Here is a 16626-nt window from a genome sequence, read left to right as displayed (position 1 = left end):
TTAAGAGTTAAAAGGATCTTTCATAACCTGATAAAGAATGTTGTTTTTTAAAAATGGCTGTAGCAAATATATACTCAATGTTAAGACTGAGAACTCTTCCCCTTGAGATCAGGAATGAGACAAGGATGCCCAATTTCAACATTTTATTGGAAGTGCTAGCCAGTGCATTAAAGCAAGAAAAATAAATAAAAGACATGGAAATTAAAAAGAAAAAAGCAATTTTTTGTAGATGACATAGTTGTATACAGAGAAAATTCAAAACAATGTATAATTAGTACCTATAGAGAACTTAGCAAAGTTGTCGGATAGCAGGGAATATACAAAAATCTGTTTTATTTCTATATACCAGAAACCAACAAATAAAGAATAAAATTTTAAAAATTACTAAATTTGCATTAACATAAAAGAGCAAAAAACACCTAGAAATAAATATAAAGGAAAATGTGCAAAACCTCTACATTAAAATCTACAAAATATTGAGAGAAATTAAAACCTAAAAAATGGAAGATGTGATTCTGTAAATCTCCCAAATTACTATATAAATTTATAATCCCAGTCAAAATCCAAGCAAGGATTTGTGTATGTGAATATGCATGTGGGTACATATGCATGGATATTTACAAGCTGATACTAAAATTTTTATGAAAATTCAAGGGACCAATAATAGCCAAGGCAGTTTTAAATAAGGCAAACAAAACTGACAGACTCACACTTCCAAATAGCAAGACATAAAGCTATAATAAAGGGAACAGTGTGTTATTGGTGCAAGGATGGACAAAAAAAAAAACACAGTGCAATAGAATAAAAAGTCCAGAAACAAACCACACAATATTCAGACACCTAATTTATGAAAAGATGACTTTGTAATGTAGTATTTTAAATGGCTAGTACTGGGTCAATTGGGAAAAAATATATCCTGACCCCTATTTCATGTCACACACAAGAATCAATTCCAGATGAATTGTAGCTCTAAATGTAAAAGATTAAACAATAAAACTAAGAAGAAAACAAAAGATAAACATCATTGTACACTTGGAGTACACAAAGATTCTTAATCAGGACATACACATAAAATGAATAACCATAAGGGGAAAATAATTATAAATTGGACCATATTAAGAACTTCTGCTTATCAAATGATGCCATTAAGAGAGGGAAAAGGCTAACCATCAAGTGGTAGAAGGAACATATACAGATACATACAGCAAAGAAAAAGATTTTTAAAGTAGTAAAATGGGCCAAAGATGTGAACAGATACTTCATAAACCATAATTTGTAAATGGCCAACAAACACATGAGAAAGGTGCCTAATCATCAGAGAAATGCGAGTTAAAACCACAGTGCAATGCACTAGCTGCTAGAATGGCTAAAATGGAGGGGAGAAAAGGAAAATAACAATGGGTGTGCAGCAACTGGAACTCTCATGCACTACACTTGGGCTTGTAAATTGGTGCAAACTCTTTGGAAAACTATTTGACAATATCTATCAAACCTAAACATGTGTGTACTTTTGACCCAACAATTTCACTCTTAGGTACATATGCAACTAAAATGTATAAATATTTCTAACAAAAGACACACATTAGAATATCCATGGCAGCACCACTCATAATAGTAAAACATTGGAAACTCCCCAAATGTCATCACAGCAGAATGGATACATAAATTCTGCTATATTCACACAATGGAATACCATACAGTAGTGAAAATGAACCATCTGCAATTGCACTGTCTGGAGGAACCTTAGAAACATAATGTTGAAAATGAATATGTACTATATGATTCAATTTATGTTAAGTAAAAGTCAGGATGGTGATTACCCACAGAGGAATGTTAGAAACTGGAAGAAAGCAGTAAATATCCTCTGGGTGCTAGGCATATATGTGCACTTTTCTGCATGCATGTTATAGTTAAATAAAGTTAAACAAAAAAGAAATGCAAGCAAACTTACCTGCCTTTATTGTTCCACAAATGAACTATTACATTTAGACCCTCTTCATTAGGATAAGAAAATTAATATTGCTTCCCTGTACCCCTTCCAGTTTTATCAATACAATCAGAAATATTTAGGCACAAACTACCACTGTAGTTTTTAACATTTGTTAAATTATTTCATGTTTGGAGCATTATTTTGCATTTTATTCTATAGCCACACTTATCACAATTACATAGACTTAATTAAATTTTTAACTGGATTTCAACTCTTAGCCTAGGCTTTTTGTAGCTTACATTCTCCATTATTGACTTGCTGGTATTGATTCACCTCTGCTTTGACTGGAAAACACCTTTTGAGAGATTCTTACAGAAAGAATAATCCTTTCATGATTTTTCTCATATCTGATGACTGGTCTTTCTTCCATCATTTCATTTAACTCCTTGTTTTTCTGATCACTGTTTGTGATTTTTTGTTTGTAGACCTAATTTTGCTTGCCCTTTTTAAATTTTTAGTGATATGGACTTTAAACATCTTATCTTTATACCCGTGATTGAATTTCAAGAAAACTTATTTGAATTATTTATATATATATCAACATTGAGACTGATACAGTGTCTTTCTATTAGCTTCTTATGTAAAAAGATAAATTCTGTGTACATTTTATTAATGTCTTCTCTGTATATCCCAATTTTAGTTGATATAATATGGAATTTAAGTATTTCCATTAAGTAACTTATTTTCTCCTTTGGCATAAACTCTGAGCCATATTTAAAACAATTATTCTGAATAAATGTTACGTTTCCTTTTTTAGTACTTCTTGCTATTGCATTTACACTACATCATCTTCCCGGTTCTTGGGTTCTTTATTATTTATATAGCCTTCATTCAGCTGAAGCAATTCTTTGAGTATTTTTTTAATGAAGGGCACAAGGGTGGTATACTTTCTAAGTACTTGCATATTTCAAAATGTTCAAGGCTGTCTCAACAATGATACTTTGAGAGAATGTAGAAGTGTGTTTTCAATTAAAAATAACCCTTTATTATTGCAAAGGCAGTATGTATACGTACATTGGAAAAAATTAGAAAATACAGAAGTCAGTAAAAGTAAGAGAGTAAAACCACAACATTCCCACCACTCAGAGATGATCACTCTTAACAACCTAGATTTTATCATTTCAGATCTTTTTCTATGCACATATATGAACACGAGGTTTATCAAAATAAGACCATACTGCAGAAACTGCTTTATTACCTGATTTTTGGCAAATAAATTTCTACCTCTCCATGGTATTAAAATGTAATGTCATCTAGTGCCCAGACTGTACTCAAATTCCCCAGTGGTCATTTCCAGATGGTTTGCCCCAACTAGTTGCAATCCAGGTGGTTCTGTCCCTTAAGTTGCTTCTAATCTAGGGCAGGCCCCTTTTCATGGCAGTGCTGTCTGAGGGACTGGGAAAATGGCCCTCTTCTGGATTTGTCTTCTTTTCTCCTCATGTATCATGATGAGGCCACAGTCATCTTTCTCCAAATCTGTAAACATTTCTGTCCAGTCTCCTGTCATATGGTGTCACAAAGGAAAATTCCTATAGCAACTTGGTCCCAGACACCCCCCACTCCCTAAGATATTTTGGCAACCCTTGAAATTCAAAAATCTCATGAAGTGCTATCTCCATGGGACTCTTTGCATTAATTATGACTGTTACTCGCTGAATGCTTTAATCTGAAAGCTCAAGTTTTATTGAGCTTAAAGGTTTTCCTTTTACATTTTTTTTTCCTTTTGGTCTGCTAGCCTGTTTCCTTCTAGAATTTCTATCATGTGCATTGGAGCCTTACTGTTGTCTCCGTCATTTTCACCCCTTTATTCCTTTCATCTGAGTTACAAGAAATTGTCTTATTATGGATTTAGGAGTAAACCCCAGGATGGGATTCTTATTCTAGGTAGCCTTTGGAGGTCCGAGATGATGAAATTGAGAAACCAAGAAGTTAAGTACTTGTGCAACCACATGAATAATCAGTGGTGGGACCAGGAAACAGACACAGGCTCCTCCTCCTCAGTCTGCACGGCTGGAAAGCCAGGTCGGCCCCAGGCCCACCTCACCTCCTTCCCTACATCGCAGAGCTAGCATGTTAGTGGGGTTCTATTGAGCTCCTTTACACTTACTTCCAGGTAAGTTGCTACTTTGCATGAGGTCAGCTCTAGTCAGGCCCTTCCCTCAGTCCGGTGATTCTTGCTCTACATTTCATAACAATTACTGTAAAAATGATACGAGTGGCTGTCTTCCCTGGTTTCCATTGTGAATACAGATTTCCCCCTATATTTGCACTCCTTTGGATATTTCAGTGGGAAACCCCATGCAAAATGTGCACTTCGTGTGTCTTGCCTCCTCTACCAAAATGTGAACTCTCTATCGTTTCATTTCCTTGCCCAACAACCTTCCATGATGCCTTAACCTGGAGATCAGTCCCTCCAAGAACAAGCCCAACGTGACTTTCCAACCTTATTCCCTGTCACTCCCATTTTCAAAAGACATTGACCCCACACATGCCCTCTTCCTGTCCTTGCCCCGTGCCTGGACACCATATGGAATTATCCATGTGGAATATCCCTTCTCTTGGATAAGAGAAATCCATCCCCATTTACAAATCCTTAGCATCCTGCAATGGGCAGCTCAAATGTCAACCGCCCTTGGAGCCTCCCCTCATTCCACGCCCTCTCCCTCCCCAGCGGTTCTCTAGCTGCTGTCCTTCTATCTCCTCTGTGGCACTCTCTCAGGCAGGGTCCCGGCAGAAAACAGGTGGCACACTCAGGGCACGTTTACTTGCATAGGGACAAATTACAAAGTGATAAGTGTCTATAGTGAAACCTCAAGGGATTGTGCAGGAACCAGTGGCTGGGCACAGAGATGATAAAAAGAGCAGTTCCTGGGGCCGGAAGGAGAGATTCCTGCATTACCTTAAGAATAGCAGAGACCTTCAACCAAAGGAGACAATCAGCTCCAGGCAACCACAGAAGGAGGGATTCAGCAGAGCGAATTGGCCTCCATCCTCCTCTCCTGCCAAAGCTCCCCTTCGTCAGAACCCAGTCAGAGGCCAGATGGCACAAGACCCGTTGATAGAATCCATACATGTCAACTCCTGGGGCTGAGAGTCAGAGAAAGGAAAAAGTGACTCAGGACAGGCCGATGAGGGTATCAGCTGCAGGCCCTATCGCTTCCATTGTTAATAAAGTTATTTTTGTCTTAACTTTCCCACCAATTCATGAGCTTTTTAAGAGTGGGGGCCATAGCCCATATGCCCCAGCGTCTAACACTTCCAGCTGGGAAGAGAAGTTTTGTCTAATGAGGGGGCAATAATGATATAACTCACTCATTGGTTTTGTTCTTGCAGAGGTGGGAATGTTTGGCCCAGGTCACCTTCATTCCCTTCTCAGTGATCAAGAGCACTGATTCTGGCAGGGCCACAGACACTTGCTTTACAATGCACAAGTACTACTCCTTCCAGATTGTAAGCCCTGAGGTGGTGTCCTCTGTAATGCACCCAGAATGGGCCACCCAAGATCAGCCTTCTTACCGAGCACCGGCAACCGGCAACCAACTCGCCTGTCATTCTTGCATTCATTTGTCAGTTCATTTATTTACTCATTTATTGAGCACCTAGTATGTACAGCAAGGATTTCCAATCCATATGTCTCCACAAGCCAGACAATGAAGGTAAATGAAAGAAATAGTCCTGGTATAAGGGAATAAGGAGCAAAGGGACCACAGCACAATGGAGAGTACATTCCCCTTCGAAGAGGGCAGACCCCATTGCAGTGGCTGATTGCTGCCCTTATTGGAATGGGGTCCAGGGTTGCTATTTTTCCCCTTCTTTGTTCTTTTCACAAAGAAGACCTATTTTTATTCTTATGTGAAATCTTTCTCTTTTCCTTAAATGTAGGCAGCTCATTCCAATAAAAAAAAAAGCACGTGAAAAATCCGAATTTGTTTGCTAGCTGAAATTGAACTATGGGGCACCAGTTTGCACCCTCTGATGTCCAGGGAACCATTAGATGTGGTGCTTACATTTGAGGAACCTACTCCTCAGTGGGGGGATAGCAACACATCACAAGTAACTGTAATCCATGTGGGAAAAGAGTGTCTAAAGAGAGGTAGAAGTAACACATTATGGGAAAATATGCCTCGCTCTGCTAGTAGCAAATCTAACCTCTGTTGCACACAGTGCAGCCACACTTGCATTCATCTGAAGGTGTGAAAATGGGAGCAGAGAGGGGAAGTGACTTTTCCAAGGGCACACAGCTGATCAGCAGCAGGTGCAGCATGAGCCCAGGTTTCTGATTTCAGTTCAGCACACTGTCAGCTCTAACCTGCCACCTGGATGGACAACTCAGGGCTCAAGGGATATGATGACTGTTCACACCAGAGTAAACATGGTAAGGGAGGAAAGAAGCACTCCATTAGTGAACCAAGCACCATGCTGGTGTCTGCTGGTTGTGCGTGACCCCTTTGAGATAGATGAGGACACTGGCCCTTCTGACGGACCACTCATGATGCAGCCATGGCAAGTGACTCTGTGAAAGTGCTTGGTCAGCTGATAGGGACATCCAAGCAGATGCAAAGAACAACCTCATGACCAACCCATCATGCAACCTCAGCCCAACTGTGTCCCAACTTGGAAACCTGACTTTGGAAACACAACATGAGACTTCCTGATTTTGATTAGAATGACATCGATATGGAACAATCACATTCTTTCCCAAGACGAAACAAACTTCCAAACAAAGGAAGAATGAAAATCATGGTTTACTTAGGCTCTGTTCATCTTAGTTTCCGATATTCTTTTAGACCACTGCCAAGTCCAAATGAAAACAGTTATTCTGATGTAATAACCATAGACTTTGATCTGACACTCACCAAAGCCATTCTGAAAATTTCAGAGCAGAACCACTCAAGTACCTTGTCATAAAAATGGATGTGAGCCTTGACTTTCTTTAACAACAACAAAAAAAAAACTTTACAGTAAGTTGGTTTCAAGAGTTAAAATGAACTTTTCCTCAGAAGTATGCACTTGTCACACACACTTAAAGTGACATTTTCAATAACATTCCCTTTTGTCCTTACAATAAGCATGGATTTCACACCTGGGAGCCAATCAAGTAGCTGACCATGGCCTTGGCTTGTGCCAAGATAGCCTTGGGACAGCTCACTACCCCAGATGGGTAACTTGAGCAGACCTTCCACGTTACCTGGGGCAATGGCTAAAATGCCTGCTGCCCTAAACACTGGAGTGATCATATAATTTCTCATGCAAACTGGACCACTTTGCAGATTTAAAGGGGCATCGTGAGACCATTAGAAGATATGAACCAGGACTAACTTGGACCAATTGGGGTGCAAGGGTAAAGGCATCAATAATGCAGCATCTCCCTGCCAAGATGGTGGTAATCTCTTTACTCAAGAGTCACCATGCAGGGAAGAGAGGGCCAGCAGTGGCCTTGGGTACCCCTCTCCAGGGAGAGCAGAATCACTGGAGAGTCATGGAGATTGTGCCTTAGAACCCTGTGCTGGAAGGACCTTCTGCTTTCTCTCTAGCATCCCTCTCATGGCAAGTTTCTTCTACACGTGGACCTGAAACTCACTTATGCAGCAATGTTCACGATTCCTCCCTTTCTCTTGCTTTTTGTTACATCAGTTAGATGAAACACCAACCATATCTATTTTTTCCAGGAGTTTCCATGTCAACTAATGATCTGGGGCAAGGAGATGGCTGGGGAACTCTTAACCAGCTAAGAATGGCAGCTCACCATATGGGCCACACTCCTAAGAATGCCTGGCTTCATTTTGCAGCAACTCTTTTGGTTCTCTGTATCTGCAATGCTTATATATGCACAAAAGCACAATATAGTACTGTTATTCACCGCATAATAAATGGCAACGATACCATGAATTAAGCACCCATTCTGTGTCAAACATTGTGCCAGGCACTTACCTAATCCTTAAAATCCTATAAAGAAGATATATTTATCTCCACCCTACAGACCAGGACATAAGGCTCAGAGAGGTTAACTGTCTAACTCAAAGTCACACAGCTGGGCAGTACTAGGATAGACTTAGCCCAGAATCGGCCAAAAAGTGATCAATTCCAGGTCATATCTTTGCCTTGAAAGCTATGTTCATGTCTCAAGCAGTCTTGCAAACCACTGCTACTGATGGTTAAAGTTTATCTAGGAGACTAGTAAAGGAGGTTGTTTTACTCTCCCTGAACATTGCAGATCAAGGTGGCAAAAAAAATGAATGAACCTTAAAGGCAACAGCAATTTGATTCTGCCCAGCACATGATGGGTTCTTTAAAACACCCATGCATTGCCAGATATTATATAAATGCAAAAATGAGAAATATAATACCAGAAGAATATTATTTTAGCTGTGTTAAAATTGAGATAGCAATGAGAATCCTGTCCCTGGCATGTCCCAGCATGTCTTTGAGATGCAGGTGCCCACCCTGCTCAGACCATCTGCTGACACACTATACCTGAGGGCTGGATACACATTTTTGTCACAAACGCTGAGCCCCCAATAAAACAACGGTTCCCATGTTCCAGCAGCTGGAAAGAACCAATGTCTGTGAAAAAAAACCTGGAGAAATGTCCTTAGCTGCATTTTATGGATTTCTTCTTTTTCCTTCTCTCCTGCCCCTCTGAACAAGGTGAGATTTTAAGGTTGATGTTTTCTATCCCATTATGTTCCCAGAGCTTAGAAATGGACACAGCAGCCTAAAAGATCAGGAAAAATCAACATAGGGCCAAACTGAGGGATCCCTGGCGTGAGTCAACATGGATGTACCGTCCTTCCCCTCCAAGCACAAAGGGTGCTTAAAACTTTAATGAATTGAACTCTATGAGTAAGGGCTGTTAATCATTTTAATTACCCAGCAGCTTGAAATCAGATATAACAGTCCAATAATGTATCTTTAAACGAATACAACCCTGCCCTATAAAAAATCCCTTCCAAACCCATTCTAATAATTTCTATTTATCTTTTCTGACGTTAACTGTTATCCAGCCCAGCCGGCCAACAGACAGGCTTCCCCTCGCATTCGCTTTAAATGCGATGCCGTCTAGTTTTTCAATATCATTAGCGTCCCCCTGGTGGGCAGAGAGCAAGGCGGTGGCATCGGTCACACGTCACTGCTTTATCTCACATGACAAAGAGAGATGATGCGCTTGAATTCAGGCCAGCCTGGCAGAGGGGATGGTGGTCACCGAGAACTCCCCCTGCTGCCAAGGAGCACGGAAGGGCGGCTCCATGTGACTCGCCAACAGCATGAAGGGGCAGACAAATAGATTTTCCTCTATATTTATAACCAGCATCATTCTTCCTTTCAGGGCGTTCAGTGCAGGTGGCTGTTTTATATGAAATGAACAATCTTTATAGACGTACCAGAGCCATAACAAGCCTGATTTTCAGCGAAGCTGAGGTATATAACTCTTACCGAATTGTCAGGCTACTTGCTCAACAAATCAAGCCTAACTTATGATGTTTGCAGTGTAATTTTTATTCCTGTTTGACTAGCCAACTACCCGGTGGTAATAGGATGTTAGGAAAGGGCAGTGGCGATGTTTGTGCATGCCGTGATTGATAGGCCAACTCGGCATTTTTCATTTATATCTCCCGATTCCAAATCAGTTAAGTTTAGGAAAAAATGAAACAAAGTGGCAAGAAAAATGTTTGCAGATTGCAGACCGGCGCTCCGGTGGATCTGAGTTCAGCCCACATCTGCCGGGATTGTCTAGAAACATTAAGATATCTAAATGAAAATCAATACTATATGTGCCAGGCATTTACTACCAGGAACAAGCATCAAGAGACCTGAGCTAATCAGACTTCCAGCTTGTGCCTCAGCCATAGCCTGAACCCCAGGGGTGTCCTAATTGCCCAGACTAATCATAGAAGAGTTAAATTTATAACCAAGAAAGACATCTTGTTTTTCTTACCAGTCATCATTTAGGAGCGGAGAGGTTCACCTGTGAGGTGGGTGCCAGATGTACAGTGGGAGCCCCCATTCAGGGGAGGATGGCGTCTCACCTGTCAGAGGAGAGGGAAGACGAATTTACCGTCAGCCATAAAGCCAGTCAGGCTCATTTAAGCTCTGGGTGGGAGAGAGTTCCATCATGCTCACACACGAACTGCAGATTTCCTCACTTCAAGCCTCACCGCTTAACCCCCATGTTCCGGAGCATGAAAGGACACGGCTGACCCCCCTGTATGCTTTGATCTCCAGCCTGGTTTTCATTTGAAGGGAATGTCTCAGAAAAGCAAATCGCACCAATGAAGCTAATATATATATATATATGTATGTCTCTCTCTCTCTCTCTCTGTGTATATATGTTTTTCCCCTAGTTCCACTCTAGGCTTTTGTCCCTTGCAGCAGCTAGAGGAGTTAATATCACTTGGCAACATGTATCTCCCTAATATACTGTACAAACAAGTCACTGATATTATTCACACTCCAACAAACTACAAAGTCACACAATAGCTATTGGACGAGCTCTCACTATAGTGCTGAAAAACCATAATGTATCAGGGGACTGGATTCCTAATATTTGCATTCTAGATGCCAACTGTGAGCATATTTTGTACTATTTTCAACAAATTACACCAAAATATGCAAAATGTTTATAAGGCTCCATCTTCTATTTTTGGCTCCAGTATATTTGCAAGTTAATAGTCCTTCGGAGATTTGTTTGTTTCCTCAGGAGAAAAAGGAAAGTGGAAAATGCAAAAAAGAGGAAGAGAGAGGGAGAAGAGAAAATAAATGAAGATGCTTTGTTCATGCAACAAGTCGAGTTCTGCAAGTTGTTCGTAAAGAGCAGAGCCAGCTGTCCCGCAGGACCTTCTTCAACAAGAAATTTAATAGCATTATTTGGATTCTTTGTGCCCTGGATTTCAGATGTATTTTTAATGCATGTGTCTTAAAACAAAACAACCATTGTCAAATGCTGTATTCTCTTCTCGCCAGTTTAAATGGTTTCCTAGACAGCACAACTCTGGAAACGCCATAAGGGTTGTGATCAGTGAAAGTATGTGCCTGGCATCCTGTGGCTTCCCAAGGATGCTCATCCCTTACCGGGGAAGGTTTGTTATTTCTCTTCCCAGGAAAATTCTCTGTGATGGGAATGATGACAGCCTCTTTTTTTTTTTTGTCCCATCATCATTGCCTCTTTGCTCACACAACTGGGTGAAAAAGGACACGTCTTTCTTGCCTCTGATCCCAGGACACTGCCATCTCTGACCACACTCATTTTGTAACAGTAGGGCCTATATGCAGAGCAGAATTCAGAAGAAAAAAGTTTAAAATGAATCTGAGTTGGGGAGGGCAACCATTTCCAGCTGCTGGTTTATAAGACCAAGTCAAAACCTTTTCCATCCTTCTTCCCCATTAGAAAAAGTGTTGGGCAAAATGAAGTATGTTCTAATATTCTTTCTAATGAACTTAAGCTAGAATTGGGCCTCAGACCCTTGTTCTCTAGTTGAATCAACATTTCCTAACAAGACTGACGCTCCAGCCAAGTTCATAACCTTGTTACTTACCCAGAATGAATAAAAATAGAGGAAGAGATATTTAAATGAACAAATCAGTGCTCTTGACCAATCTCCACCTACCAAAAACAAAAACAAAAACCATAGAAGAAAGTACGTTGACTCCCAAGTGTTTGTGCCTTGCATACGGTAGATCCTCAAAATGTTTCAGTAAGGTGGGTAAGCCAACGACCTGTGGATGAGCAAACTGGAGAGTCAGTTGAGTTGGACATATTCTCAAGAAGAGATGAAGGAATATCATTCAGATGTGGAGATTCTGCAGGAGATGAGCCTCAGAACACAACAGACTCCCCTCCAAGAATGCCGGGCTGCTCCATAAAATGATTATAAGACACAAAGCACAGATTGAGAGGTAGCCAGACCCTAGCCTGCCTCAAGGACAAAGGCCAACAGCTCCAGATCTCCTGGGTGAAATAACCCCAGACTTATTCCTGAGCAAGACAGGGCCTGTGAGGGAAGCAGGCTTGATGGGGCAAGGTCTGACTCCTAAGGCAGGGAAGGCAAAGACTTCCTTTAAGTAATTACTTAAGTGATTAAGTAATTTGGCCACAGTCCCAGAGCTGCTGAGGAGCAGGAGAAGGTCCTCACCTGTGCAATCAGGCGTGGACGCCACGCGGTGACTCTTCTGCTCTGCTACTGCGGGAGGTGACCGGGGGACTCCAGGGGCGAAGACCATCCATGGGGAGGTGAGATGAGAGAGAATGGACCCAAGATGGGCAACAGACCATACTGATATTATACATCAAATAAATAATAATAATAATAAAATAAATCCACTCCAAACAAAACGCTTGACAGCAGATGCCCAGCCAGAGCACTGCCTGATTTAGTGAGCTTCGTGGGAGCTCACAAGGAAACGCGATTAAAATGGTTACAAGACAAACATTTGGGTGCACTCAGCAGCGTGGCTCACCTGGGCTTTCTTCGCCCCTCAGACACCAGCAAAAGCAATTTCATATAATCACCAAAGGCTTTGACTGTGTCTCTCCAGCATTCAAAGCCATGTTGTGTCTCGCTGTCATCCCATGTTTACCAAACCAGAAGGACCGCCACTCCCACAGTCCCCCCGCCCCGGGCCCCGCCCTGCTCAAAGGCCAGCAGTGCCACTAAGCCACCATTGCCCCGCTCCACCTCCGCAGAGCACAACTTCATCAGCACTGTTTCTCACTAGCCTTTTGGTGCTGGAGGAAAGGGGCGAGAGGGCAGAGGGAAAAAAGAGAGAAAGTTCACAATGAGGATTGAGTCAGGGGAGGACATGGCTTGTTTCATCCTCATAAATCAGAATATCTCTGGGAGGTAGACACAACAAAGGGGGATGGTATGTGAGACATGCTGCACATTGACCCAAGCCAGAGCTCCTGGAGAAATGCTGTCCTCTTAAGCAGATTCCCGGAGAGATGGCCTGCATTTCTCCTGACAAATGAGAAGTGCCCTGGATGCAACCATTCCTCAGAAAATAGGCCTGATTTAGCAATGCACAAGCTGCCATTATCTGGCTGCATAAAAAGACCATTTAAACGGGAAGGCTTTAGAACGCTGGCCCACTGGAAGCGGCATTTCTGAAAAATTACCCCCCTGGACTGCCACCTAAGCCAGTCACTACCCAAGGAGAAAGCCTCATTTACAGCCTAGAAGATCAAGAAGACTTTAATCAAAGGAAAGGTGTCCTTTGTCTCTGGTCTCTGCGTGAACTTCTCCTGTGCCTCTGTTCTCCTCCCACGCCACCTCTTCACAGCCACCTACCTCTTCACTGATGGCCCAACCTAGCTAGGAGCTGTCCGGTGGAGCCCACCAGCTCCACCCCATCCAAAGTTTCTTGCTCTGTTCAGGGAAACCAGAACCCAAACGATCCCCAACAAATACCAGAGCAGTTTCAAAGCAGATCTGGTGCCAAAAAGGTCCAAAAGATGCAACAATCCATTTGCACAAAATGTGCACGTTCGAAAACTTTGCATGCAAAATTACAACCTGCCATTATCTTCCCCAGCAATTCACCACCTTTTTAAAAAGTATATCTAATGAGATCTACAAATCTATGCTGAAGACAGCTTACTTTATTGTGTTTGTAAGGATAAAAATGTTTTAAACAGGTTGTGGCGCCTGGGGCTGAAAATCCCACCAGGAGGGTAGGGTCAATTTGAAATGTTAATAAAAGTTTTCATAAAATATGATGGCACTCAAAGAGTAATGTTTGGATGTAAAAATAACTATAAATGTATAATTTCTACCAGGGTACACACACAGTTTGTCCACGTCAAGATATTTGCCCAATTCCTCATTTAACAGGGGTTGCAGCTTTCCCAGCTGTTTTGACGGCCACACTGGGATTCAATCCTTATTAGTCAGGCTACGGCAGCCATCCCAGGCCTCCCCCATCATATTACAAACTTCCCTGGGAAGCAGTCTTGCTCTGCCCTGACTGTTCTGCTAATACAGTATTACTCAACCTAGGCTTGGCTCGGCCTCCTGCAGGAAAATTTATCTTCAAACCCGGGGAATAGAAGAAGCAGAATTGAGAGCGTGAACAAGGAGGGGCAACCTGGAGCTCCCATGTCTTGGAGTTCCTGGGCTCGTCCAGGGGAATTTACCAAATGGGGAACACTTGGTCTTTCCTATTCAATGAATGTCTTCATGTTTGAGTTCAACCAACACAAAGCAAACATCTCTGAAGCATTTTCAAGATGAGATCAAGCCATCCTCTCTTTTTGCCATATCCTATTGGCTCAAAGCAACCCTGATGCTTCTACTGGGGCACTTGGGATGGGTGGAATCCTCAGGATCCAAGGTTGGAGAGAAACCTCTCTCCAGAAACTCAATGAAGAAGTTAATGGAAGCCTAAATAATGCTGAGATTTGGGGCCATGGATTCAGAACAGGGAAGAGATAGCATCAGAGTCCTGCTCACAAAACACGCAGGCTATGTGGCATCCAGCAATAGATTTTCCTACTCAGTATTATCAAAAATTTCAGTTAATAAGACCTACTGCACAGCACTGTCATGAACTCGAGGATCACACACCAGCCCTCCCCTTTCCTTCTTTCTCCTCCCACATGCCCCATGGAACGTTTGTCTCAGGAGACTGGCTGTTCTGTCCTTCCACATTGATTGCTTGTGGCATGAACTTTAGACCCCAAGTTCTTCAAGACTTTGTCCTTCACATTTGCCTGGCTCTAGCAAATGAAAATCCTTGGCCATGCATTTTAGAACCTAGTTTTAAACTTTAGAAAGTATTGCTTTCCAGGTCCTTTGATGATGCTGAGGCTCCTTGAGAAAGGACCAAGGAGGGCATATAAGGAAACAAGGTGGTGGAAAATGACCTTGCTTAATATCTCTGAATTTTATTCCACAATTCTCCATAATTCTGGATGGAATACCCACTGACTCCATTGATAACTCTATTCAGCACCATCTTCCCAGAGAGGGTTTCCTGACTATCCCATATAGAATGGTCGCCATCATTCTCCATCTAGAGCTTTACTTTGATTTATTTTTTCTTCTTAATGCCAGTATCTCCAAAATATTACAATATATATTTATTTGCTTATTATTTCTCTCTCCCCCTCCCATTAGAATGGAATCTCCATGATGGCAAGGACTTGGCCTTGCTCACTGTTGATTGTCAATACTTAGAAAAAAGCCTTGCATGTAGCAGTGGTTCAATAATTACTTGTGAGTAAATAAGGAATGAATAGACCATGTGGAAAGGATGCTACCCAACTCCCAGGCTTGTAAGGGGCTAAGAGGTTACTCAAAGCAGATGTCTAAGTCAATTTATATCTGCTCATCACCGAAAGGATACCTTCTGCATCCTCTCTCTGGAGGCAAAAATCCAAATTCAAACTCAGAACCTATTTGTAAACACAGCATTGTTAATGAACTGACTCCATGGCCAATCAAAAGTTTCTCTGTCAAGACAGCATTTTGCAGTGTGCAACAAAATTCCAGTTTCAAGACTGACTAAAAAAAAATTTTAAGGGATGTTGAAGGGAATAGAGCTTTCTCAGAGCAAGCTTTGAAATGCTGCCTTGTGCAGCAGTTAACCATCATGGGGAGTTCAATCAGAGGCTAAGTGACATCTGTAAGGAATGCCCCAGAAGGAATTCCAAAATACATGGAAATCCAAGATAAGAATCTAAGATTCCTTATAACCTTGAGATGATAACATTTGTGGGGTCCATGATAGGCCCCCAAAGAGTTTCACTCCCTAAGCTCTGGAACCTATGAATATGTTATCTTAGGAGGCAGAAGTGGCTTTGCAGATGTGATTAATGTTACAAACCTTGAGATGGAGAAATTATCATGGATTATCCAGGTGGTCCCAAACTAATCACATGAACTTTTACAAAAAGAGAACCTTTCCCAGCTTTGGTCAGAGAGAAGGATGTGAAGCCTGAAGAATGGTCAAAAAGATGCAATATTGTTGGCTTTGAAGATGCAGGAAGGGGGCCATGAGCCAAGGAACAAGGGCAGCCTCTAGAAGCTTGAAAAGTCAAAGAAATGGACTTCCCTGGAGTCTCTGGAAGGAAAGCAACCCTGCCAACACCCAGATTTTAACCGAGTGAGACCCATGTTGGACTTTTGACCTAGAGAAATACAAGATAATAAATTTGTATTATTTAAGCTACTAAGTGTGTGGCTATTTGTTATAGTATCAGTAGAATTCTAATAGATGGTCTTATGATTCCCTGACCAAAACAAAGAACTAAAAACAATCAATAATCAGAGCCCTGAGGTTGGAGTTTGTTTTTCTGGCCTTCTGCATGAAATAAATGTGTTCCAGTGAGCAGATGTCCTCAACCCTATACTGAGCAAAGTAACCGAAGATATCAGGGGAGAACATGTCACGTTTTAGAAGGGACATTTCAATCCAAGAGAGTTCAATTTAAGTAAATTTAAATTCTAGAAAGTATTTCCTAGTAGACATAAAGTAAAATTTTCAAACTCCAGGAGGTGAAACAGGGTAACATTGTGTGACACCCCTGAGTTCACGACTCACACGATGTCACGTGTTGTTATGACCCAAGAGGTGGAAACTTCACATCCAAGGTAGCGACTAGGCTGGAGAAAGGAGCCTGCTCAGAGGGCAAAGCTCAT

At 41.7% G+C, this 16626-nt stretch overlaps 1 long non-coding RNA gene across 1 annotated transcript in view; it reads right to left on the bottom strand.

The window, feature by feature from the left end:
• Positions 1–4597: 4597 nt before the first annotated feature.
• Positions 4598–16626, bottom strand: part of LOC119521485 — a 61178-nt gene continuing 49149 nt past the window's right edge. Inside the window, exons 4-5 of the long non-coding RNA XR_005214362.1 lie at positions 9927–10017; positions 4598–5077 (exon numbers count right to left, since the gene is read on the bottom strand). This is a non-coding gene — a long non-coding RNA (uncharacterized LOC119521485). The remainder of the gene's footprint in view (positions 5078–9926; positions 10018–16626) is intronic.

The sequence above is a fragment of the Choloepus didactylus genome, chromosome 27, assembly GCF_015220235.1.
Source record: "Choloepus didactylus isolate mChoDid1 chromosome 27, mChoDid1.pri, whole genome shotgun sequence".
NCBI classification, from domain to species: Eukaryota; Metazoa; Chordata; class Mammalia; order Pilosa; family Megalonychidae; genus Choloepus; species Choloepus didactylus.
This window is presented reverse-complemented; position numbering and strand designations above follow the sequence as displayed.